The sequence below is a fragment of the Procambarus clarkii genome, chromosome 5 (genome assembly GCF_040958095.1).
Source record: "Procambarus clarkii isolate CNS0578487 chromosome 5, FALCON_Pclarkii_2.0, whole genome shotgun sequence".
Taxonomy (NCBI): Eukaryota; Metazoa; Arthropoda; class Malacostraca; order Decapoda; family Cambaridae; genus Procambarus; species Procambarus clarkii.
This window is the reverse complement of record NC_091154.1, coordinates 25,806,618-25,832,890: the sequence shown is the minus strand read 5'-3', so window position 1 is coordinate 25,832,890 and position 26,273 is coordinate 25,806,618.

The window sequence follows — 26,273 nt, the reverse complement described above, 5'->3', positions numbered from 1 at the left end:
ATATATGTAGCCATATGTTTGCCATCATATATGTGGTCATATGTCTGCCATCATATATATACCCATATGTCTGCCATCATATATGTGGTCATATGTCTGCCATCATATATGTGGTCATATGTCTGCCATCATATATGTAGCCATGTCTGCCATCATATATGTAGCCATATGTCTGCCATCATATATGTAGCCATATGTCTGCCATCATATATGTAGCCATATGTCTGCCATCATATATGTAGCCATATGTCTGCCATCATATATGTGGTCATATGTCTGCCATCATATATGTAGCCATATGTCTGCCATCATATATGTAGCCATATGTCTGCCATCATATATGTGGTCATATGTCTGCCATCATATATGTAGCCATATGTCTGCCATCATATATGTAGCCATATGTCTGCCATCATATATGTGGTCATATGTCTGCCATCATATATGTAGCCATATGTCTGCCATCATATATGTAGCCATATGTCTGCCATCATATATGTAGCCATATGTCTGCCATCATATATGTGGTCATATGTCTGCCATCATATATGTAGCCATATGTCTGCCATCATATATGTAGCCATATGTCTGCCATCATATATGTGGTCATATGTCTGCCATCATATATGTAGCCATATGTCTGCCATCATATAAGTAGCCAGAAGGGAGCCGGTCGGCCGAGCGGACAGCACGCGGCACTTGTGATCCTGTAGTCCTGGGTTCGATCCCAGGTGCCGGCAGAGTTTCAATGGGCAGAGTTTCTTTCACCCTATGCCCCTGTTACCTAGCAGTAAAATAGGTACCTGGGTGTTAGTCAGCTGTCACGGGCTGCTTCCTGGGGGTGGAGGCCTGGTCGAGGACCGGGCCGCGGGGACACTAAAGCCCCGAAATCATCTCAAGATAACCTCAAGATAGCCATATGTTTGCCATCATATATGTAGCCATATATCTGCCATCATATGTCTGCCATCATATATGTAGCCATATGTCTGCCATCATATATATAGCCATATATCTGCCATCATATATGTAGCCATATGTCTGCCATCATATATGTAGCCATATGTCTGCCATCATATATATAGCCATATGTCTGCCATCATATATGTAGCCATATGTCTGCCATCATATATATAGCCATATGTCTGCCATCATATATGTAGCCATATGTCTGCCATCATATATGCGGTCATATGTTTGCCATCATATGTCTGCCATCATATATGTAGCCATATGTCTGCCATCCTATATGTAGCCATATGTCTGCCATCCTATATGTAGCCATATATCTGCCATCATATGTCTGCCATCATATATGTAGCCATATGTCTGCCATCATATATATAGCCATATATCTGCCATCATATGTCTGCCATCATATATGTAGCCATATGTCTGCCATCATATATATAGCCATATATCTGCCATCATATATGTAGCCATATGTCTGCCATCATATATGTAGCCATATGTCTGCCATCATATATATAGCCATATGTCTGCCATCATATATGTAGCCATATGTCTGCCATCATATATATAGCCATATGTCTGCCATCATATATGTAGCCATATGTCTGCCATCATATATGCGGTCATATGTTTGCCATCATATGTCTGCCATCATATATGTAGCCATATGTCTGCCATCCTATATGTAGCCATATGTCTGCCATCCTATATGTAGCCATATGTCTGCCATCCTATATGTAGCCATATGTCTGCCATCCTATATGTAGCCATATGTCTGCCATCCTATATGTAGCCATATGTCTGCCATCATATATGTAGCCATATGTCTGCCATCCTATATGTAGCCATATGTCTGCCATCCTATATGTAGCCATATGTCTACCATAGTCTAAATGATGATGGCAACCCTTGTGGGTGCCGCGCGCCTCGCTGCCTTACCCATCCTGTCAGGAACTCAACAAACTCTCAATATAAAAACTAGACTAATCATCAGGACTGGCAAGTGAAGACACAAAGTTATGAATATAATTACCGCCGGTAATAATGACAATGATGATTACCTTAATAGAGATTATGGAGATGATGACGTCGACGCTAATAGAAAAGATGCAGATGAGGAGCTTATTGATGGTGAAGATGAAGGTAACTGCTGATGATAGTGATAATTGGTGATGATGGGCATAATTAAGCACTGAACCAGCGGGGGAACGGAACACACTGCACCTGGAGGAGATGAGGAGCATAGCAGTCCCCCCACACACTGAGGGAGGGGGGGGGATGGCTGGCGGGGGGGGAGGGATGGCTGGTGGGAGGGGGGGATGGCTGGCGGGGGGGGGGATGGCTGGTGGGGGGGGGGTGGCTGGCGGGGGGGGGATGGCTGGTGGGGGGGATAGCTGGGGGGGATGGCTGGCGGGGGGGGGATAGCTGGGGGGGATGGCTGGGGGGGTGGGAAACATAGCTGAGAAACATAAGTGTTGTGTAATGTCTCGGAAGCGGCACACTTGTGTCTGACGTTGGAGGGGGTCCTCTCCCCCCTTCTTCCCCCCCCTCTCCCCCCACTATCCCCCCCTCCCCCCCCCCCTCTCCCCTGCCCCTCCGTCGGCGGGAAGTTAATGAGGTTCAAGTCACGGTAATCAACTACACATGTAGCAAACATCATGTTGAATAACCTGGCATATTTAACATTGATACAACATTCTTCGCCAGTGTTGTCAGTGGTTTAAGGCTTTCTTTTATTTTTAAAGAAGGAGATGATCGTTGACAGTGTCACCGTTGATGTCCACTCCGAGGTGTTGGGGCTGACCCTCACCTTTCAGTCTTCTGGTTGTTGACCTGCATAGTTAGAGGGACAGTAGTGCTTTTTGGGGGCGGGGGGGAGGGGGGACGAAGAGCTCTGGCCTCCATCTTTGCGACAGATTGATTGATTGATTGATTGATGAATGTTAAGCCACCACTAGAGGTGGCACGGGCATGAGTAGCCCGTAAGTGGTTGATGTTTGGAGTGAATGTGATCTTTGGTCGTCTAACATCTTGAAGTGTCTCTGGGACCTCGGCCCGTGAGACAGATTGATTGATTGATGAGGACTGAACCATCGAAAAGGTGGCACGGGCATGAATAGCCCGTAAGACAGACATACTCTGCTATATATATATATATATATATATATATACACGGAGGGGTATCTGGCACTGCCCAGGAGAGTTTTCTCCCCTCCCCGACCCCCTATTCCATCCCTCTTCTTTCCTCTTTCCTCGCATTCTCCTCTTCACCACCCTTTCCTGTCCTCCTCCCTTCTCCTCTTCTCTCCTTTCATCTCCCCTATTTCCCCCCAACCTATCCCTCCAGTTTATAGTTATTCAATTAGTAGGGGTACCCGGCTGCACCCGGGTCTCTTCCCCACTCTCTCTCCTTGTCCCCATCCCATTGCCCCCCCCCCCTTTCCCCTCAGCATCCCCTCCTCCCCCATCTCTCCCTTCTATCCGAAAATTGGGAGCGACAGCCTCTGTGAAGCAGATAAAGAGCATTCGGAGAAAATCTTGTCGTTGGTCTTAGTATTTGTATAAGTATCCTCTTATATAAAAAAAACTTATTACACTATGTAACATATTACATGGCTTATCATATACATGAAACAGACTATAAATTGTAGATGTCCTCCTGTTTTTCAGGTGTGGGACATGGATACCTGGCATGCAGTAAGCATGTCCTCGCTGAGCCGCAGTGTCGAGGTGCCGGAACACAAAACTTGTCGATCCTTATTCTTTGGTTTCCATAAAGAGTTTGCCCTTAAGTCACTCAGGAGTTTGAGTGCACTTATACCCCGTGAGCCAAGGGTCTCAGTGCTTCCTGGGTTTTCTGAGTCACGGTGAGAGTAGCGGCAGCTCTGCCTGGCTGTTCCTCTGTATGGGAGATCAGTATAGGCTGGAGTAGAGGCACGCGGGTAATCCCACACTACCTACCAGCCTACCACTCTTCCCGGGCATCATGGTGAACCTCTTTTTTTTTTTTTTTTTTTTTTATTAAGTTATGAGGTACATCTGCATTAGTGCAGCTACCCTAGACTATATGAAGTGGAGTACAGTGTGTCAAAAAAAGCTAACTAGGTGATGCTATAAAATCCCCATCACACAGGATGGTTAGTCATACAGAGACATGTGATAGGCGGTCTGCACTGGCAGACTCCGGATGCATTTTGAGGATATCAACAACACAAGATTGAATAAGGTAGCAGTGGTAATACAAGTCCCCATCTCGCAGGATGGTTAGTCATACAGGGCCATGTGTTTAATAGCCTGCACTGGCAAATTTTGGGTATACTGTGAGGATATCTTCAAGAATACGAGAGTGAATAAAGTAATTGCAAAGCTCCAGGTACCTCATGCCAACTGGTCTGAAAGGTCTAATAACTGGGCATTCAGTGATGTAGTGCGGGAGATCATGCCGTAGTTCCTGCTCACAGAGTTTGCAACTGGAGTGCTCAGGATTGGGAGACCCGTCACCTGCAGCCACCTGCCACAGGTAACGATAACCCAACCTGATCCTTGCAACCACTGTGTCGCACAGTCTAGTGGACGTTTTGTGCTGTCCATAGATGTAGGTTTCAGATCTGAACAAATCATAGCTTTTTATACTAGTACTTTCAGGTCGTTGGGAGTCAGTAAGTTCCGTTCATGACTCTCACGGGGTCTGAACAGTGTTGGTTCTCGTTGTCCCAGTCAAGTGACTGTGGCGAGGCGCCTTTTCGTAATGTCGTCCACGTTTTAATGTCTTGCGGTAAGCTATTTTAGACTCGTGATTATTAAGAACCATAAGCTAAAGAAATTCATTATATAAATATATGATGTGATAAAGGAGAATAAGCTACTGGGATTCACATCGTGAAGCCCAAGCAATAAGACATCTGAATACAAGAGACGTATATACACCGAGAGGTATAACCTGCTTCTTGGTGTAGATACACACAGACCTTACTGTAGTCCTGAACTATGTGCAGGACTAAATTATACCGGCTGGTTGGTCAGTGAGTTATTGTGGTGGCCTTAATGCCTCTCCAGAGGTTCCAAGGTCTTAAACTCAAATACAAACGAAATCAAAGCCTAATGTTATACTTCCGCTTCACTTGCCCTTGTTAGACCTCATTTAGATTATGCAATGCAGTTTTGGCCACCATAATGCAGAATGGACATGAATGCAGTGTTGGAGGTGGTATGGGTGGCATTGTTGGAGGTACAGGTGATGGGGGTGGAGTGGTTGTTGTGGTATGGGGGTTGCCAGTTGTGGGGGGTTGTTGTGGTGTGGGGGTTGCCAGTTGTGGGGGGTTGCGGTGGTGTAAGTGAGGCTGTGGTGGGGGTGTGGCGGTGGAGTGATGGCAGTTGTAATCCTCAGAGAGGATTACAACATTAAAATGTTTGCTGGACGCCTTGAGATATAATGAGTACTACTGGAAGGTCATCGGAGACTTCAGAATGATGGCATACCTGATTGATCTCTAGGGCAGTATGAGCAAGTTTTCCTGCTATCTTTGCCTCCGAGATAACAGGGACACCAAGATGCACTACTTCAGGCGGGAATGGCCACAGTGGCCTGAATTCTCTGTTGGTAGGAACAACATCGAGTGAGAGCCACTGGTGGACCTTCGGAAGATGCTGATGCCACCACTACACATCAGATTGGTCCTTGTGAAACAATTGTCACAGATCTAGATAACAAGTCTTCAGTTATCATCAAGATCTTTCTTAAGCTGTCTGAAGCAAGGGTCAAAGCCGGTGTCTTAGACCGAGAATAAAGAAGATCTTAGAGTGCTAGGAAGTCTCCAAGAAGCTCACTAGAAGGGAGAAAGTTGCTTAGAGCATCACTGTCGCAGTGGTTTGGGGCTACTTGGGGTATCACAAGGCCCAACACTGTATGGAGGTGGTTGAGGCTCAGGTGAACTACAGCACAGTGGCTGCAGGATGTCCCTCAAAGTCCATATCCTTGATGCTTATCTTGATAAACTGAAGGAGAACATGGGAGCTCACTCGATAGAGCAAGGCGAGCTCGTCCAGCAGGATACCCTGCACTTACAATGCCACTATAATGAGAACACGGTGGGAACTACAGTTGGTGCGTGATCCATGAACATGATTTACAGTATGATGTTAAATCCCGAAAAACTACTCAATTCTATATTTTGTGTGTGTGTGTGTGTGTGTGTGTGTGTGTGTGTGTGTGTGTGTGTGTGTGTGTGTGTGTGTGTGTGTGTGTGTGTGTGTGTGTTTTGTATAGCCATAGTATAAATACACGTTAATTGTGAATCACAATTCACCCATTGTCTCAATATAAACAGGTAAATTTCAAAACATCACTGTCCTCGTCACAAATTCAAGGTTTGAGAAGAATAACACTTATTTTCTCAACTTTTTTATAAGCATAAACAATTACACAGTAACACTTACTGACAAGGAGAACAAAAATGTTGCAAATATGAACATATCGCTGGAGTGTTTCAATCGTAAGTTAGACGTTCATACAAACGAATTTAACTGAATATCAATTGGAGCTGCCTGGTGTGGACCATTTGGTCTTCTGCGACTACCAATATTCTTATCAGTCACCCAACCCACACATCTGGAAATATAAAGCGTGACGATTTGTTGTTGTTAAAGATTCGCTACTTGGAACAAAAATTTCCAAGTAGCACGGGCTATGGAGAGCCCGTAAAGTGTGACGATGTTTCGGTCCTTCCTCTATCACTATTCTTACTTTCTAAGTAACAACCCGAAAAGGTACGATAGTGATGGGTAATGACTGATGAAGTGTAGAACCGGGTCAGAGCTCCCAAGTGCTTGTATCATCACTGTTTCATCCTAACTCATCATTTATTTTGATGATAGTGCGTCAGATATCTTACGAGTGATTGACAGAGTGACACCGGCATTACGAGTGACTGACAGCAATGACATTAGTATAATAAAGAACTGACAGCAGTGACATTGGAACTACGAATGATTGAGAGCAGTGATACTGGAACTACGAATGATTGAGAGCAGTGATACTGGAACTACGAGTGACTGGCAGCAGTGACACTGGTATTACGAGTGACTGGCAGCAGTGACACAGGTATTACGAGTGACTGGCAGCAGTGACACAGGTATTACGAGTGACTGGCAGCAGTGACACAGGTATTACGAGTGACTGGCAGCAGTGACAAAGGTATTACGAGTGACTGGCAGCAGTGACACTGGTATTACCAGTGACTGGCAGCAGTCACTGGTAATACTAAGGATTTCAGTAAAGGTAGCAGCAGAATTAGAAATGTTAGCAGTACCATTAGCAATAGAAGCAGCAATAGCAGCTGCATGTAGAAGTAGCAGTTGTTGCATGTAGCAGCAACAGTTAAAGTAGAAAATAATGAAAAAACTGGATACGGATTAGCTTAAATGATTTGAATTGCTTCATTCCTTGTATCTTTTATCTTGAACACGACATTTACACTTCGGATGTGGGATGTGGAACATCTATACAACTGTCAGTTCTCTATCGTGCTTCCAACATGTGTTACATCTGTAAGCCAGTCTGTTCTCTATGGTGCTTCCATTAACATGTGCTGCATATGTACGACAGTCTGTTCTCTATGGTGCTTCCATTAACATGTGCTGCATATGTACGACAGTCTGTTCTCTATGGTGCTTCCATTAACATGTGCTGCATATGGACGCCAGTCTGTTCTCTACCGAGCCTGCAGCATGTGCACTATTCTCAGCGTTTCTTGTACCCGATTACAATTACATGCATTACCATCTTCATTACACGTAGTCGACTTGTTAAATACGCATTGTTGTTATTTCGTGGGCGTTACAATGCCACCGGAGCGTATTTACAAGTCCCCCTCCCCGCCCTGTACTCTTAATCAAGCCGCCTGGCAATTACTGTAGCCGGTGTGAGGCGTGTCGTTTCCTCCGGGGGTCTCGTCTGTGGCTCCTCGCCTCCTCTGAAACGCGACAATCAGGAAAGTAACTCTAGTCAGAATGATATAAATAGACGGATATAAACATAACTGCGGGAGTTTACAGTGTCGTTTGGAGGTGCATTTGGTGCGAATTATGGCTGACTCGCCGGTAAGTGCCGTGTCACCCTGCACCCCGGGTGCTCCAGGGGTGACACAACTGTAGCTTAGCCCCGAGGAGGGCCTGGTGGTGGTGGTATTGTACCCTGGAGCCATGTAGGAGGGAGGGAGTGTGTGTGTGGAGGGAGGGAGGGGGTATGAGATATATTAATGGAGTACATTAAAGCTTGACAGGTCTGGACAGAGCAACATGCGACACAAGGTACCCCACAGGATATTATTCTAGAACAACTGTGAAAACACGATATTAGACAACGTCGCTAAGTAAAGAGAGTGAGTGGCCGTCAGGAGTCGACCAGCGTCAGTAGCTGGATGCGTCGTCCCCCATGACTGCCGAGGTCTTCAACAGGAAGCGAGGGAGCACACCCATTGCTTGCTACCTCCACTAATGTCGGGTTATGTGTTGCTCTCTCTCTTTTATTTCATCCGGTCAGGTAGCAGACGCTGGCAGACAGAAGGGCGTATCATCTCCCCCGGGACGAGGAACCACGCCGATTTGTCACCAGTACGATGGTATTAATAGCGGCTCCTTCAGCCGGTGGTGTCGGAGGGGTGCTGGGAGGCGAGGACCTGGGGAGTAGGCGAGGACCTGGGGAGCAGGCGAGGACCTGGGGAGCAGGCGAGGACCTGGGAGAATGGAGGAACGGAAGGGAACTAGCAGGAGAAAGGGCCAAGCCATTACGACTATAGCTGGGGTGGAGGGGGGGGGAGGAGAGCAAGAAATAAGTAGTGTCAAGACTGGTGTAAGACAGGCAGAGGAGGAGAGGACGTCTGGGAAGGTGGAGACTGAGAGGGAGTTTAGCGAGGACGATAAAGTTATGCCTGAGAGCGAGACCAGTTTAGTGAAGAATATTTCCACCAATAACGCAACTCGGAGCAATTTATATCATCATGTTTGTACTGTAAAACTTTGTTTTATATTCAAATTCAGTATGAATATGAAGTTCGAATTAGGAAATAATTCGTAATATAGATAGTCTGCAGGTGTTGTGTGAGTTTGGCTGAGGGAGGCTCCCTTGACGTGGTCCCTGGGATCAATGTCCCGCAGGTCGGTCTCTGACCAGGTCTCCTGGTTGGTACTTTAGTCAGTCGGGCTGTTAGACGCCGCTGCTTGCAGTCTGACACAAATTATAGTCCGGTTGATCATGTATCGGAGGCAAAAATATTCTATATCGATTAAATAGAGCGAAGAGCTGTCTCGATGCGAGTGTTCGGGACAGTTTTGAGGGAGGCGGCAGTGAGTGAGAAGTTAGTAAACACCTTACTGAAATATTATGTGTTATACATAATTATTAAGTTCTAGTTAAGCGCTAGTAACAATATCAAGATAATAAGTTAAGCAATATGAAAACAATAGTAATCAGCAATGTTACCTGTAGGTTGTTGGCCAACAGATTCCAAGATGAAATGAGTAAGAACAACTATTGAATTTGCCTAAGAGGCGTGCACTAATGAGCAGCAGAAATACAAATGCAGTCTCCGTGGTGTAGTGGTAAGACACTCGCCTGGCGTTCCGCGAGCGCTATGTCATGGGTTCGTATCCTGGCCGGGGAGGATTTACTAGGCGCAATTCCTTAACTGTAGCCTCTGTTTAACGCAACAGTAAAATGTGTACTTGGATGAAAAAACGATTCTTCGCGGCAGGGGATCGTATTCCAGGGACCATAGGATTAAGGACTTGCCCGAAACGCTACGCGTACTAGTGGCTGTACAAGAATGTAACAACTCTTGTATATATCTCAAAAAAAAAAAAAAAAATTGTAAATATATTTATGTTAATAATGTTTGTTTTTGAAAAAAATAATATTAAATATTCCCCCCCCCCCCTCCCCACACACACAGAGAAGGGTGTTCCCGTCAGGACAACACTGAAAACCTGCTGGATATCTTGGGGAGGAATCAGCATCACAGGTGATGGTGGTTACCTCCAAGCATCACCGTGGGGACGGATGCCCAGGACTCGTCCCACCTGGAGAGGGAGGACTTGTTTGACGATGATCACAGGGAAGGAGCCGAGGCTTCCAGTGTTGACCAAGATGAGATCATTCCCAGGAGACAGCACTCAGCCAGTACGACTCTATATCACTTAGAAGTGATAAAGGGGCAAGGATCCGGGTTATGAGGACGGAGTCAAGAAACTCTGTCCAACAACTTGGGCTGTCAGTGATCGAACGCCGACCCTGCCATAAAGCGAGGCCACTGCTGACCTATCCAACTAGATAGCAGGCATAGACCCAGCCACTCTGTAAAACAAAGTTAAACAGCAGGAGGCATGTAGTCAGCGTTTCATTCACTGTGTAGAATGAAGCTGTCTGTGAAGCAATGATTGATGAATTGAGGCAGAGTAATATAAATGATAGTAAAGAAAGGTTTAAAGTGATCATTAAAGTCACAGACAGATAAAGCTCTTAAATAAGAACATTGAGGATGAAAAAGCAGCACGTCGCTCGAGCAGCAACACAACATGCTATTAACAAATATAAAGCTAGAAGTAATGCCCCAGTATTGCAATAGACGAGCTTGTGATGGATAGCAGCGAGCATCATGACTTAACAGTTGTCTACAACTCACACTTAATAATGCTTAAACTGATTAATAGATGAAATGTAAATAAAAGCATTAATCAGTAGACATCCATCAGTCTCAGGAGACTGATGGATGAATTATTTAATTTTAACTGCATTATTCACACAGTTAAAACTAAATAATTCAATATAAACAGAAATATAAATATATGATATATACATATATGTATATATATATATGTATATGTCAAAAACACTGATTCAAGTATGCGGAAAAACCACATGTGAAAAAGAAAGAACGCTAAACACGTTTTTCGGCTCAATTCGCCTTCATCATAGCATTTTAGAATGAAGAAGAAAACGTGGCTGGCAACGTTATATCCGCCAGGGCAGGTCACCTGACCACCAAGAACATAAGAATAAAGGTCTATTAACCTATATACAAGAATAAGAATGGAGATCTCCACAGATAAAAGGGGGACGAAAAAGGGGGGTTAAATGGATGCTATATTGTATTGACGTGCTATATTGTATTGACGTGCTATATTGAAGCTCATTTGGGGGATCTAATTTGTACATGCCAGGGCTCATATTAAGGCTGTTGTTACATTGTTTGATCAGAGCTGACTCTATCACATTTCCTTCAACGAAACCCTTACCTTTAACAATACATTTCGCCCCTTTGAAGTACATAGAATGATCACATAAACTGGAATGTAAATACAACGCACTTGAGTGCTGGGCTGTACGAGTAGCGTATGAATGTTGTTTTAAACATGAGGAAAGAGATTTACCAGTCTGACCGATGTAAACACGTGCACAATCATTACATCGGTCGTGCTGTGGCTAGTATTAGGCCTGGGACGTGTAGTGGAGATGTGCTGTGTCTAGGACTGTGCTGGGCGCCTACTCTTCACTGGGAACTGTTCTAAACATAATGAAAACATTACAAGAAAGAACTGTTTGTTTTCTCAGCTGTTCAGAATCGCTATCTACCTTGTGTCTACCTTGTGTGACTTCCGGGGATCAACGGTCCGGTCCTCGCCCAGGCCACCTTGTTGCTAGGTTGGTCAACCATGCTATTGGACGCGGTTGCTCGCATCCTGACGCATGAATCACAGCCTGGTTGATCAGGTATTCTTCGGAGATGTTTGTAGAGTTCTTTCTTAAACACTGCGAGAGGCCGGCCAAATATGCCCCTTATGTGTAGCGAGAGAGTGTTGAAAAGGCTTGGGCCCTTAATGTTGATGGAGTTCGCTCTCAGAGAACCTATTGCATCTCTGTTTTTCAACGGGGGTATTTTACACATCCTGTTATGCCTACTGGTTTCATGATGATGTTATCTCTGTGTTCAGATTTGAAGCCAGTCCCTCTAACATCTTCCACGTGTAGATTATTATGTATCTCTCTCGCTTGCGCTCTAGAGAATTAATTAATTCTAAATTTAGAATTTTAATAGCTCCCAATAATCAAGATGTCTTATAAAGTGGATTCTAGCGATAAAGGCTCTTTGCATGCTCTCTAGGTCAGTTTCTTCAGCTCTGAATAGGGCTGATAATGTACAATAATATTCCACCCAAGAGAGCACTAGTTTATTGAAAAGTATCATCATTGATATGGCATCCCTTGCTCGGAAGGTCCTTGTTATCCAACCTGTCATTTTTCTTGCAGTCGTGACAGCTACTTTATTGTGTTCTGTCTGTAAAGGTAAGGTCTTCCGTCATGATTACTCCTAGATCCTTCACATTGCTCTTTCATTCTATAATGTGTTTTGACTGTGTTTTATATATGATTTCCGTTTTTATATTTCCGTTTTTTCCATAGCGTAGGAGTTGGAACTTATTTTCATTAAACATCATATTATTATCTGTGGCTCATTGAAATTTGATTTACATCAGATTAGAGGTTTGCCGAGTCCTCCACATTGTCGACTCGCATGAAAATCCAAGTGTCATCTGCAAAAGATGATAGAGTACTGTCGGTTGTATCCTTGTCTATGTCTGATATAAGGATGAGAAAAAGTACTAGAACAAGTACGAGGGGACTGAGCTTTTCACAGTAGATGATCCGGATTTTACTGTGTTGACTATTGCACTCTGCGTTCTGTTCGTTAGGAAGTTGAAGATCCATCTCCCTCCTTTGCCAGTACTTCCCTTTGCACGCATTTTGTGCAAATCGCTGGCTTAACATGAAGCACAACTGTATAACATTATGAATGCAACAAACAGTGAATCAAGAATGAAAAGCACAATAACGTGATGTTTATATAAATAAAATCAATAATGAATGCGTTTGTTCCCATGTTTTGTTTAATCAAAATGTACACTTGTAAAACCAAATGAACAAAAATCACTTCTCTAGAGACTAAGGCCGAGTTTTTAAGTGACAAAAAAACCTGTTTTGCGTTCAAGATTCCATTTGGAAGAGGTTAGGTGAGCCGTGTTCTAACTGTTGACTTCAGTCATTAAAGCTATCAAACTTGATCATGTGAATCAGTAGTTTAAAGCTGCCTATGTGAACCTTCGTGTATAATTTACAAGGTTTATGGACAGCTTTCCTTAACCACACTGTGTCATTAGCTATTTTGTGAGGGAATTACGACTTCCATGATCCTCCATGACTGCAACCAATCATAGGCTAATTGAAGGGTGGGTTGATAATAGTGGTAGACGGTATATCTGGTAGGACTGGCCGCCGCATACTTTATAGCTCGTAAAATCAACCTTATGAATTCTTTAGGTTAAAACTGCTTCCTTTTCCTCACTTCAATTGATTTTTTGGCGGGAGAAGAGCGATTCAGCTTCATCTTTTGTTTTTTCCCTGCGCTTTGATCGACAAGAACACTCGCCACCCAGATGACAGATTACAAAGGTGAAGAAGCAAACAAAGATTATTGCAGGTGCAACGAAATCGATTGTATGAGGTGAACAAAGCTTCCGAATAATCACTCACTGTAGCAGTAACCACATGATGCAAGCCGCTCCTTCCCCAGACCTCCTGATTACTTGAAGATTGCTTCAATCTCTAGACTAATTCACCGCTATACGCGACTATGGTGATTTGTGGTCATTGAATGACCTATTTGCTGTTTACAGTACACGTCTTCTGCCAGCCTATTAGGGAGTCGGGCACCTCCATCCATCCCAAGACCAAGTGTCCCTTAATACCTAAATAATGATACAAATTCTCTGGCAAAACCTTCCCAAAACAACGATTAATAAAATGTCATACCTTTACATAGCTGTTGGATCCCTTCCCACGAAGCTGCTGTTGGATCCCTTCCCACGAAGCTGCTGTTTACCAAAGTGCTGTAATGGTTTGTTGTGATGATGCGGTCAACATACCCGCAACGTGAGGGTCCAGATAGTGATCCTGCAGGCTACACAGTAGTGATCATGCAGGCTACACAATAGTGATCATGCAGGCTACACAGCAGTGATCCTGCAGGCTACACAGTAGAGATCATGCAGGCTACACAGTAGTGATCATGCAGGCTACACAATAGTGATCATGCAGGCTACACAATAGTGATCCTGCAGGCTACACAATAGTGATCCTGCAGGCTACACAATAGTGATCCTGCAGGCTACACAATAGTGATCCTGCAGGCTACACAATAGTGATCATGCAGGCTACACAATAGTGATCCTGCAGGCTACACAATAGTGATCATGCAGGCTACACAATAGTGATCATGCAGGCTACACAATAGTGATCATGCAGGCTACACAATAGTGATCATGCAGGCTACACAATAGTGATCATGCAGGCTACACAATAGTGATCATGCAGGCTACACAATAGTGATCATGCAGGCTACACAGTACTGATCCTGCAGGCTACACAGTACTGATCCTGCAGGCTACACAGTACTGATCCTGCAGGCTACACAGTAGTGATCCTGCAGGTTACACAGTACTGATCCTGCAGGCTACTCAGTACTGATCCTGCAGGCTACACAGTACTGATCCTGCAGGCTACACAGTAGTGATCCTGCAGGCTACACAGTACTGATCCTGCAGGCTATACAGTACTGATCCTGCAGGCTACACAGTAGTGATCCTGCAGGCTACACAGTACTGATCCTGCAGGCTACACAGTACTGATCCTGTAGGCTACACAGTACTGATCCTGCAGGAAACACAGTACTGATCCTGCAGGCTACACAGTACTGATCCTGCAGGCTACACAGTACTGATCCTGCAGGCTACACAGAACTGATCCTGCAGGCTACACAGTACTGATCCTGCAGGCTACACAGTACTGATCCTGCAGGCTACACACTACTGATCCTGCAGGCTACACAGAACTGATCCTGCAGGCTACACACTACTGATCCTGCAGGCTACACAGAACTGATCCTGCAGGCTACACAGTACTGATCCTGCAGGCTACACAGTACTGATCCTGCAGGCTACACACTACTGATCCTGCAGGCTACACACTACTGATCCTGCAGGCTACACAGTAGTGATCCTGCAGCTACACAGTACTGAACCTGCAGGCTACACAATACTGATCCTTCAGGCTACACAGAACTGATCCTGCAGGCTACACAGAACTAATCCTGCAGGCTACACAGAACTGATCCTGCAGGCTACACAGTACTGATCCTTCAGGCTACACAGAACTGATCCTGCAGGCTACACAGTACTGATCCTGCAGGCTACACAGTACTGATCCTGCAGGCTACGCACTACTGATCCTGCAGGCTACACAGAACTGATCCTGCAGGCTACACACTACTGATCCTGCAGGCTACACAGAACTGATCCTGCAGGCTACACAGTACTGATCCTGCAGGCTACACAGTACTGATCCTGCAGGCTACACACTACTGATCCTGCAGGCTACACACTACTGATCCTGCAGGCTACACAGTAGTGATCCTGCCGCTACACAGTACTGATCCTGCAGGCTACACAATACTGATCCTTCAGGCTACACAGAACTGATCCTGCAGGCTACACAGAACTAATCCTGCAGGCTACACAGAACTGATCCTGCAGGCTACACAGTACTGATCCTGCAGGCTACACAGTACTGATCCTGCAGGCTACACAGTACTGATCCTGCAGGCTACACAGAACTGATCCTGCAGGCTACACAGTAGTGATCCTGCAGGCTACACAGTACTGATCCTGCAGGCTACACAGTACTGATCCTGCAGGCTACACACTACTGATCCTGCAGGCTACACAGAACTAATCCTGCAGGCTACACAGAACTGATCCTGCAGGCTACACAGTAGTGATCCTGCAGGCTACACAGTACTGATCGTGCAGGCTACACAGTACTGATCCTGCAGGCTACACAGAACTGATCCTGCTGGCTACACAGTACTGATCCTGCAGGCTACACAGTACTGATCCTGCAGGCTACACAGTACTGATCCTGCAGGCTACACAGTACTGATCCTGCAGGCTACACAGTACTGATCCTGCAGGCTACACAGTACTGATCCTGCAGGCTACACACTACTGATCCTGCAGGCTACACACTACTGATCCTGCAGGCTACACAGAACTAATCCTGCAGGCTACACAGAACTGATCCTGCAGGCTACACAGTAGTGATCCTGCAGGCTACACAGTACTGATCGTGCAGGCTACACAGTAGTGATCCTGCAGGCTACACAGTACTGATCCTGCAGGCTACACAGTACTGATCCTGCAGGCTACACAGTACTGATCCTGCAGGCTACACACTACTGATCCTACAGGCTACACAGTAGTGATCCTACAGGCTACACACTACTGATCCTGCAAGCTACACAGTAGTGATCCAACACATATGCTATTTGCATTCCCTTGCCAGCCACGTTGACCATTAGATGAAGACAAGCTCCGGGTTCTCTGAAGACCGGGCTGGATGTCTGAATATTAAACAACGTAATCATGTCAGAGAGAAAAAAAATGATTCATATTCAACTGGACGGTCTGTGGATCCTTCCTACCAGGCGCTGGTAGGTTAATATGACTAGTTGCTCATCGTGTGATGGTTCCTGATTACCTTGCTTATTGAATGATGGTTCCTGATTACCTTGCTCATTGTGTGATGGCTGCTGATTACCCTGCCCATTGTCTGATGGCTCCTGATTACTGTATGGGCACTTTGTGTGTGTTTGGCAGCACTGAAGCGTTGTGTGATGTGCGCCTCCTGGCCTGATAACTCGGCTGCACCTCGTCCCTACGGACCACTGCACACGAGAAGCTCTTGGCGCAACCAATGTACCATTTACTTACTGCAAAAAAATGGTTTTTATTGCTTTACTCAGTAAAGCATTTCTTACCCTTGGCCAAGGGGAAGATATAGGAGTTGGGCAGACGTGAAGGGGTTACCGTAACCAACTTGTCCATACCGTAGATCAGGGGTGGCGAACCCTCTGCGGAGCGGGGAGGGGTCCAATTTGGCCATGATCTAACAAATAATTCTCTCGGGTGTTTATGGAGAATCATATGATTTGAAAGTGCTTTTAATGAAGTCTGTTTTGGTAATTATTAACTTTTCTGAATGGTTTTAATTGGGACAATGATAGGTCTTCTGTGGGGAAAATTGACTCGGGGATTTATTTATTTTTTTTTTTATAATTTATATATTAATTTATTTCTTACGTTAATTTATTTCGATAGCGGACTGTATGATGTAAAAGTGGACTGTATGATTTAATTTCTCACAAGTAGCTTCCTACACAAGCTGGGAGGTTTATTAATAATATAATCTCTCAATCGCAATCATCGATTGCTAGACAATACACTACAATGTTAAAACTACATTGGTTAGTAAAATTAAATTAAACAAATACAGCTTATCTGTGTCGTTGTTCATGGCCTGGTCAACCAGATATAAACACGAATGATCACAGACTAATACGCCTTGTAGGTGATGCAAGTGTAATCACTTGACACGTGTTGTATCAGGTAGTTGATTGCTAATTCTTCTTCTCCTTCAATTTCACCTTTCAAAAGCCACCCACAACAATAATCGTAACCTATATATGACAGTTATATCAGGGAAAATGATTACTGAAATTGTTTAAAGGATATTTACCCCTTTGGGTAGCTCGCTGCGTGTTCTAACCGGCTTACCCTAATCTACCGACATTATTGGCCAGGTACGACTATATTTAACGGGTTATCGGCTACAGAACACTGCCCTTATTGTTGAAGACGATCGTGCTGATGATGGGACGTTTGTTTGTCCCATAACACTGCGTCTAGATGGAAATAATTGCGGAGTTTCAAGCGGGCTCTTGGCGAGAGCCCGCTTAGTTGATGTTAAATTAATGGAGTCTGCCTCCCACTCACGCGTCGGGCGTCTTCTCCAGATGCGTTTTATCAAGAAGTGGAAAGAGTTTTTATAAGAACATAAGAACAAGGTAACTGCAGAAGGCCTATTGACCCATACGAGGCAGCTCCTATCTATAACAACCCAATTACACTCATATGCATGTCCAACCCACGTTTGAAACAATCGAGGGACCCCACCTCCACAATCGAGGGACCCCACCTCCACCCCGATAAGCGGTAATTGGTTCCACAAATCAGCAACCCTGTTACCGAACCAATATTTACCCAAGTCTTTCCTAAATCTAAACTTATCCAATTTATACCAATTGTTTTGTGTTCTGTCTTGTGTTGATACATTTAATACCCCTATTAATATCCATAAGAACAATATATATATTTATTTTATATTTAATTTGTTTTAGTACTGAAAATTAAGCTCATTCAAGGGAAATGTTTTTATGATGTTTACCGTCCAGAGACTTGACGTTTTAACAAGAACTCCCAATATTATTAGCTGGTGAATATAATAGCGACGTGGTAATGGTAACCAAATTTTCTTCCGAGGAAAATTCCACTGCAATCTCGTTTTCTTTGAATGATTTAAGAACTAATTTGGGTTAATTTGTTAGTACCTAACAGCAGCAATATTAACTGCATATTGTATTAATGGTTTCTAAATGGTGTCGTCTTTTCCTACATCTTCCATGTTAAAATTATTAGTAGTGTGCAGGAATAACGTTGATCATCAGTTAATAAATAAGTTTGAAATGTTTAAGGTAAATAGAATTCTGTTGCTTATTTAGGAGTAATATTGTTTAAACATTATCAAAAGTATAGCAGAGGGAGCGTGAAATAGATTAAAGCACTTTAGAAAGCCTGTTCAAATTTATTAATATCAAAATTTATAAAAAAATGAATTTCAAAATAACTTTATTTACAAAAAGTATTGATATTGCCCCATTACAGTCATCACATAAAATGCCTCATGAATGCCTCGGATATCATGTATTAGGCCCAGGAAGGTTAGGTTAGGTTACATTAGTTTGTCATAGTTCAGATTTCTACTTTCTAATTTCGTTGTACGTCGGTATATATAGTATTGATGAGGATGATGTATTGTCGTACTATATATTGTATAGTATTTATGAGGATGATCAGGATGATATAGTATTGATGTATTGTCAAGAGGAGTACAAGCCGGATCACGATACACACTGTCCATTATCATCCTTGATACCAACCTCAAGTGTTTATATCCAAAGGCTTCCTGTCCCCGACCGAAAAGAATTATGAATCCCAGTTCCCTAACATCAAACATTTATAAATGTAACATTTGTCACCACTACTCATTATGACTCTCAGACAGGTGTTTCTCGACACCTGTCCCGGTACATTGTCTGGCGTATGTTGGAGCTCTGGTGCGTGCGTGCTGTCAGCGTCCGAGGTGCGTACAGGTGCTTGTGAGTGCGTGCTGAAGACATGCGTGTGAGGTGCGCGCCTGGGCGTGTGAGGTGCGCGCCGGGGCGTGTGAGGTGCGCGCCTGGGCGTGTGAGGGCGTGAGGTGGTGCGCATGAAGCAGCGTGCGGCAGTCACAGGAAGAGGAAACTGCAATAAAATGAGGGATCAGAATTATCCATTATCCTCATTAGCTGTGAGAGGGAACTTGACAGCTACCGGGAGGCTGGCCCCGAGCACATTACCGGGAGACCGAGTCCAGAGCACATTACCGGGCCCCAAGCACATTACCGGGAGACCGAGTCCAGAGCACATTACCGGGCCCCAAGCACATTACCGGGAGACCGAGTCCAGAGCACATTACCGGGCCCCAAGCACATTACCGGGAGACCGAGTCCAGAGCACATTACCGGGCCCCAAGCACATTACCGCAAAACCGAGTCCAGAGCACATTACCGGGCCCCAAGCACATTACCGGGAGACCGAGTCCAAAGCACATTACCGTGCCCCAAGCACATTACCGGGAAACCGAGTCCAGAGCACATTACCGGGCCCCAAGCACATTACCGGGAGACCGAGTCCAGAGCACATTACCGGGCCCCAAGCACATTACCGGGAAACCGAGTCCAGAGCACATTACCGGGCCCCAAGCACATTACCGGGAAACCGAGTCCAGAGCACATTACCGGGCCCCAAGCACATTACCGGGAAACCGAGTCCAGAGCACATTACCGGGCCCCAAGCACATTACCGGGAAACCGAGTCCAGAGCACATTACCGGGCCCCAAGCACATTACCGGGAAACCGAGTCCAGAGCACATTACCGGGCCCCAAGCACATTACCGGGAGACCGAGTCCAGAGCACATTACCGGGCCCCAAGCACATTACCGGGAAACCGAGTCCAGAGCACATTACCGGGCCCCAAGCACATTACCGGGAAACCGAGTCCAGAGCACATTACCGGGCCCCAAGCACATTACCGGGCCCCAAGCACATTACCGGGAAACCGAGTCCAGAGCACATTACCGGGCCCAAGCACATTACCGGGAAACCGAGTCCAGAGCACATTACCGGGAGCTCAGTAACAAGCCAAGACGGCAGCCTGGTGATGGGGGCCGGCTACCGGAATTAGTTCCCCCACCTCCGACTCCTCCTGCCCTCCTTCCCCTCTGCTTGATTACGATAATTAAATGCTGCAGGATGTGGAGTTTGGGCGCGTCTCCCCTGAGGGTGAGGTGCGTGGATCTCACTGGCCACCGGGCGCGCCTCACCCGGGGTGGAGGTGCAGGCGCTCACTGGACACCGGGCGCGCCTCACCTGGGGTGGAGGTGCAGGCGCTCAGTGGCCACCGAGCGCGCCTCACCCGGGGTGGAGGTGCAGGCGCTCACTGGCCACCGGGCGCACCTCACCCGGGGTGGAGGTGCAGGCGCTCAGTGGCCACCGGGCGCGCCTCACCCGGGGTGGAGGTGCAGGCGCTCACTGGCCACCGGGCGCGCCTCACCCGGGGTGGAGGTGCAGGCGCTCACTGGCCACCGGGCGCGCCTCACCCGGGGTGGAGGTGCAGGCGCTCACTGGCCACCGGGCGCGCCTCACCCGGGGTGGAGGTGCAGGCGCTCACTGGCCACCGAGCGCGCCTCACCCGGGGTGGAGGTGCAGGCGCTCACTGGCCACCGGGCGCACCTCACCCGGGGTGGAGGTGCAGGCGCTCAGTGGCCACCGGGCGCGCCTCACCCGGGGTGGAGGTGCAGGCGCTCACTGGCCACCGGGCGCGCCTCACCCGGGGTGGAGGTGCAGGCGCTCACTGGCCACCGGGCGCGCCTCACCCGGGGTGGAGGTGCAGGCGCTCACTGGCCACCGGGCGCGCCTCACCCGGGGTGGAGGTGCAGGCGCTCACTGGCCACCGGGCGCGCCTCACCCGGGGTGGAGGTGCAGGCGCTCACTGGCCACCGGGCGCGCCTCACCCGGGGTGGAGGTGCAGGCGCTCACTGGCCACCGGGCGCGCCTCACCCGGGGTGGAGGTGCAGGCGCTCACTGGCCACCGGGCGCGCCTCACCCGGGGTGGAGGTGCAGGCGCTCACTGGCCACCGGGCGCGCCTCACCCGGGGTGGAGGTGCAGGCGCTCACTGGCCACCGGGCGCGCCTCACCCGGGGTGGAGGTGCCGGCGCTCACTGGCCACCGGGCGCGCCTCACCCGGGGTGGAGGTGCAGGCGCTCACTGGCCACCGGGCGCGCCTCACCCGGGGTGGAGGTGCAGGCGCTCACTGGCCACCGGGCGCGCCTCACCCGGGGTGGAGGTGCAGGCGCTCACTGGCCACCGGGCGCGCCTCACCCGGGGTGGAGGTGCAGGCGCTCACTGGCCACCGGGCGCGCCTCACCCGGGGTGGAGGTGCAGGCGCTCACTGGCCACCGGGTGCGGGTGTCCCTCAGAGCTCACCCGAGGATGTGGGGCCTCTTTTTTCTGTTTAATTGGCTGCTTGGATAAATGCTTTGTGAAACCAAGGGAAGTTGTGCTTGTAAGAAGCATTAAACTGGAGAGATTAACGCGGTGAGTGCACGCCGACACGCACTTAACCACACGCACTCAGTGTGAAGCTGTTCATCACTGTGGAGAAGCTGTTCATCAGTGTGGAGAAGCTGTTCATCACTGTGGAAAAGCTGTTCATCACTGTGGAGAAGCTGTTCATCAGTGTGGAGAAGCTGTTCATCACTGTGGAGAAGCTGTTCATCACTGTGGAGAAGCTGTTCATCAGTGTGGAGAAGCTGTTCATCAGTGTGGAGAAGCTGTTCAGCAGTGTGGAGAAGCTGTTCATCAGTGTGGAAAAGCTGTTCATCAGTGTGGAGAAGCTGTTCATCAGTGTGGAGAAGCTGTTCATCACTGTGGAGAAGCTGTTCATCAGTGTGGAGAAGCTGTTCATCAGTGTGGAGAAGCTGTTCATCAGTGTGGAGAAGATGAATCAGCAATGCTTGGTCTGATATTCACTCTGAATGATCCGGATATAAGGGACGTTAAGATGAAAGCCCCCTTGAGAATGAGTGATCACAGTGTACTGATATATGAGTACCAGGTAGAGCTAGGAGTAATCTTCCCCAAACAAAGAACTAGAGAGCAAAAGGGCTGGCGTACCGAAAAGGGAATTATAAGATGAGAAAATTCCAAAGAGAAACTCCAGCGCCACAGAACTCAGAACTATACCCGTACAAGACCTGATGGATTATATCACTCGAGAGTGTCAGGAGGCAGTAAACAAGCATTTCGGCTCAAAAGGAAAAAAAATAGAGAAGCAAAAGAGGGATCCGTGATTTAATATGGCACGTATGGAAGCTCGGGAACTACACAAAAAGGCGTGAAGGAACTTCCGAATTAACAGAACACCAGAGAGCAGAGCTACCAGAGAGCAGAGCTACCAGAGAGCAGAGCTACCAGAGAGCAGAGCTACCAGAGAGCCAGGAAATGAATATGTTAGTGTGAGAAGAGAAGCAGAGATACAATACGAAAATAACATAGCAAATATAGCCAAGACCGGAGCTGAGCCGGTCGGCCGAGCGGACAGCACACTGGACTTGTGATCCTGTGGTCCTGGGTTCGATCCCAGGCGCCGGCGAGAAACAATGGGCAGAGTTTCTTTCACCCTATGCCCCTGTTACCTAGCAGTAAAATAGGTACCTGGGTGTTAGTCAGCTGTCACGGGCTGCTTCCTGGGGGTGGAGGCCTGGTCGAGGACCGGGTCGCAGGGACACTAAAGCCCCGAAATCATCTCAAGATAACCTCAAGATAAGACCGAACCAAAACTGTTCCACAGTCACATTAGGAGGAAAACAAGTTAAAGAACAAGTGATGAAACCTAGAACAGGTGAGGCCAGGTACACAGAGAATGACAAAGAGGTGCGTGAAGAACTCAACAAGAGATTCCAGGAGGGTTTCACATTGGAACGAGAAGAATGATTAAGAAGGATTAAGACAGGAAGACAGCATGAGCCTTCAAGATGACCTGGACAAACTGTAGGAATGTCCCAACAAATGGTTGTTAGAGTTTAACCCAAGCAAATGTAAAGTAAGGAAAATAGGTGTAAGGAGAAAGAGGTCTAATACAAGGTACCATTTGGGAGATTAAATTTTTCAAGAATCGGAGAATGAAAAAGACCAGTGGGATGATATCACCACGCCAGACCTGTCACTTGAAGCCCACATCAAAAGGATATCATCAGCGGCATATGCCAGGTTGGCCAGCATATGAACGGCCTTTAGAAACTTGTGTAAAGAATCATTCAGAACCTTGTATACCACATATGTCAGACCAATCCTGGAGTATACAGCTCCAGCATGGAGTCCATATCTCGTCAGGCACAAGACTAAATTGGAGAAGGTTCAGAGGTATGCCACCAGACTAGTACCCGAGCTGAGGAGTATGAGCTACGAGGAGAGACCACGGGAACTAAACCTCACGTTGCTGGAGGAAAGAAGAGTTAGGGGAGACATGATCACCAAATGCAAGATTCTCAGAGGAATTGATAGGGTAGATAAAGACAATATATTTAACAAGGGGCACACGCACTAAGGGGGACACTGGTGGAAACTTTGTACCCAAATAAGACAAACATTAGAAAGAACTTTTTAGTGTCAGAGTAGTTAACAGATGGAATGCATTAGGCAGTGATGTGCAGGAGGCAAACTCCATACACAGTTTCAAATGAAGGTATGACAGAGCGCAATAAGCTCAGCTGAGGCTCAACTATACACCAGTTAAGAGGTGGAACCAAAGAGCCGAAGATCCACCCCCGCAAGCACAACTAGGTGAGTAGACACAAATTTAGAGACAAGCTCGAACCTGCAAGGACATCAAGGTGAGTAAACACACACACCAGCCCATGCTCCTGTTTCAGTGTACTTCTAGTAAAGATGAGCACCATAGTATATATACCGACGCACAACGGAAGTAGAAAACTGAACTATTGTGTTGGACAAACCGGAAAACTATTTTTTACTTGTGTTGCTTTGACAAAGTAAGCTAACGTAACCTAACCTTCTTAGGCCTAATACACGATATCTGAGGCCTAATATAGTACATATGTGTGCTATACTAGACTTAGGAATACTTAAGTATTATTTAGCTTCGTTTTTTACTACGCTATAGAGTGAAATGTTTAAAGTTCTATTATGTAATTGCTCAGAATGACAATCTTTGTAATATGGTGCACATAGTTAAAAAAAAATTCTGTTTAAACAGGAGAATAGGTTTCACACACACACACACACACACACACACACACACACACACACACACACACACACACACACACACACACAGAAAGATCTAGGAGTTGATATCACACCAAACCTGTCTCCTGAAGCCCACATAAAAAGAATAACGTCTGCGACATATGCGAGGCTGGCTAACATCAGAACAGCGTTCAGGAACCTGTGTAAGGAATCATTCAGAATCTTGTACACCACATATGTAAGACCAATCCTGGAGTATGCGGCCCCAGCATGGAGCCCGTATCTTGTCAAGCACAAGACGAAGCTGGAAAAAGTCCAAAGGTATGCCACTAGACTAGTCCCAGAACTAAGAGGCATGAGTTACGAGGAAAGGCTGCGGGAAATGCACCTTACGACACTGGAAGACAGAAGAGTAAGGGGAGACATGATCACAACCTACAAAATCCTCAGAGGAATCGACCGGGTAAACAAGACTAAACTATTCAACATTGGTGGTATGCGAACAAGGGGACACAGGTGGATACTGAGTGCCCACATGAGCCACAGAGACGTTAGAAGGAACTTTTTCAGTGTCAGAGTAGTTAACGGATGGAATGCATTAGGCAGTGATGTGGTGGAGGCTGACTCCATACGCAGTTTCAAATGTAGATATGATAGAGCCCAGTAGGCTCAAGAATCTGTACACCAGTTGATTGACAGTTGAGAGGCGGGACCAAAGAGCCAAAGCTCAACCCCCGCAAGCACAAATAAGTGAGTACAAATATGTGAGTACACACACTCACACGTCGGGGAACCAACTAGTATGAGGGAAAACGATGAACCAGCGAGACTCGACCTAGTCTTCACTCTGAATGACTCCGACATAATGGAAATTGACTTCGCGGCCCAAGTAGGAATGAGCGACCACAGTGTATTGACGTTTAAGTATCTGGTCGAAGAAGGGCTAAAGTACTCAAGAAAGGGAACTGAAAGCAATAGGCTAGCATTCCGTAAGGGAAATTACGACGAGATAAAAAAAATTCCTAACGGATGTAACATGGGAAGCAGAGCTAAGGGGAAAGTCGGCCCAAGACATGATGGACTACATCACACAGAAGTGTAAGGAGGCGGCAGAAAAGTTTATCCCAGCCCAAAAGGTAAAAACTAAAATGCAGATGAGAAACCCATGGTTTAATCAGAGATGTAAGCTAGCTAAGCAACACAGTAAAAGAGCACGGAGAAACTATAGAAATAACAGGACACTTGAGAGAACAGAAGGTTACCAGAGTGCCAGGAATGAATACGTCAGGGTGAGAAGAGAGGCAGAAGGGCAGTATGAAAACGACATAGCAAGCAAGGCTAAGACTCAACCTAAATTGCTGCACAGCCACATCAGGAGAAAGACAACAGTGAAGGAACAGGTAATGAAACTGAGGATAGGGGCAGACAGATTCACTACAAATGACAAAGAAGTGTGCGAGGAACTCAATACGAAATTCCAGGAAGTCTTCACATTAGAGCAAGGAGAAGTTCCAGAGATAAGAGAAGGAATAATTAATCAGGCACCACTAGAGAAATTTGAGATTACCAGTAGAGATGTAAGGAAGCTTTTGCTGGAGTTGGATGTGAAAAAGGCTATAGGCCCGGATGGAATATCGCCATGGATACTAAAGGAAGGAGCAGAAGCACTGTGCCTGCCGCTCTCCATGGTGTATAACAAATCACTGG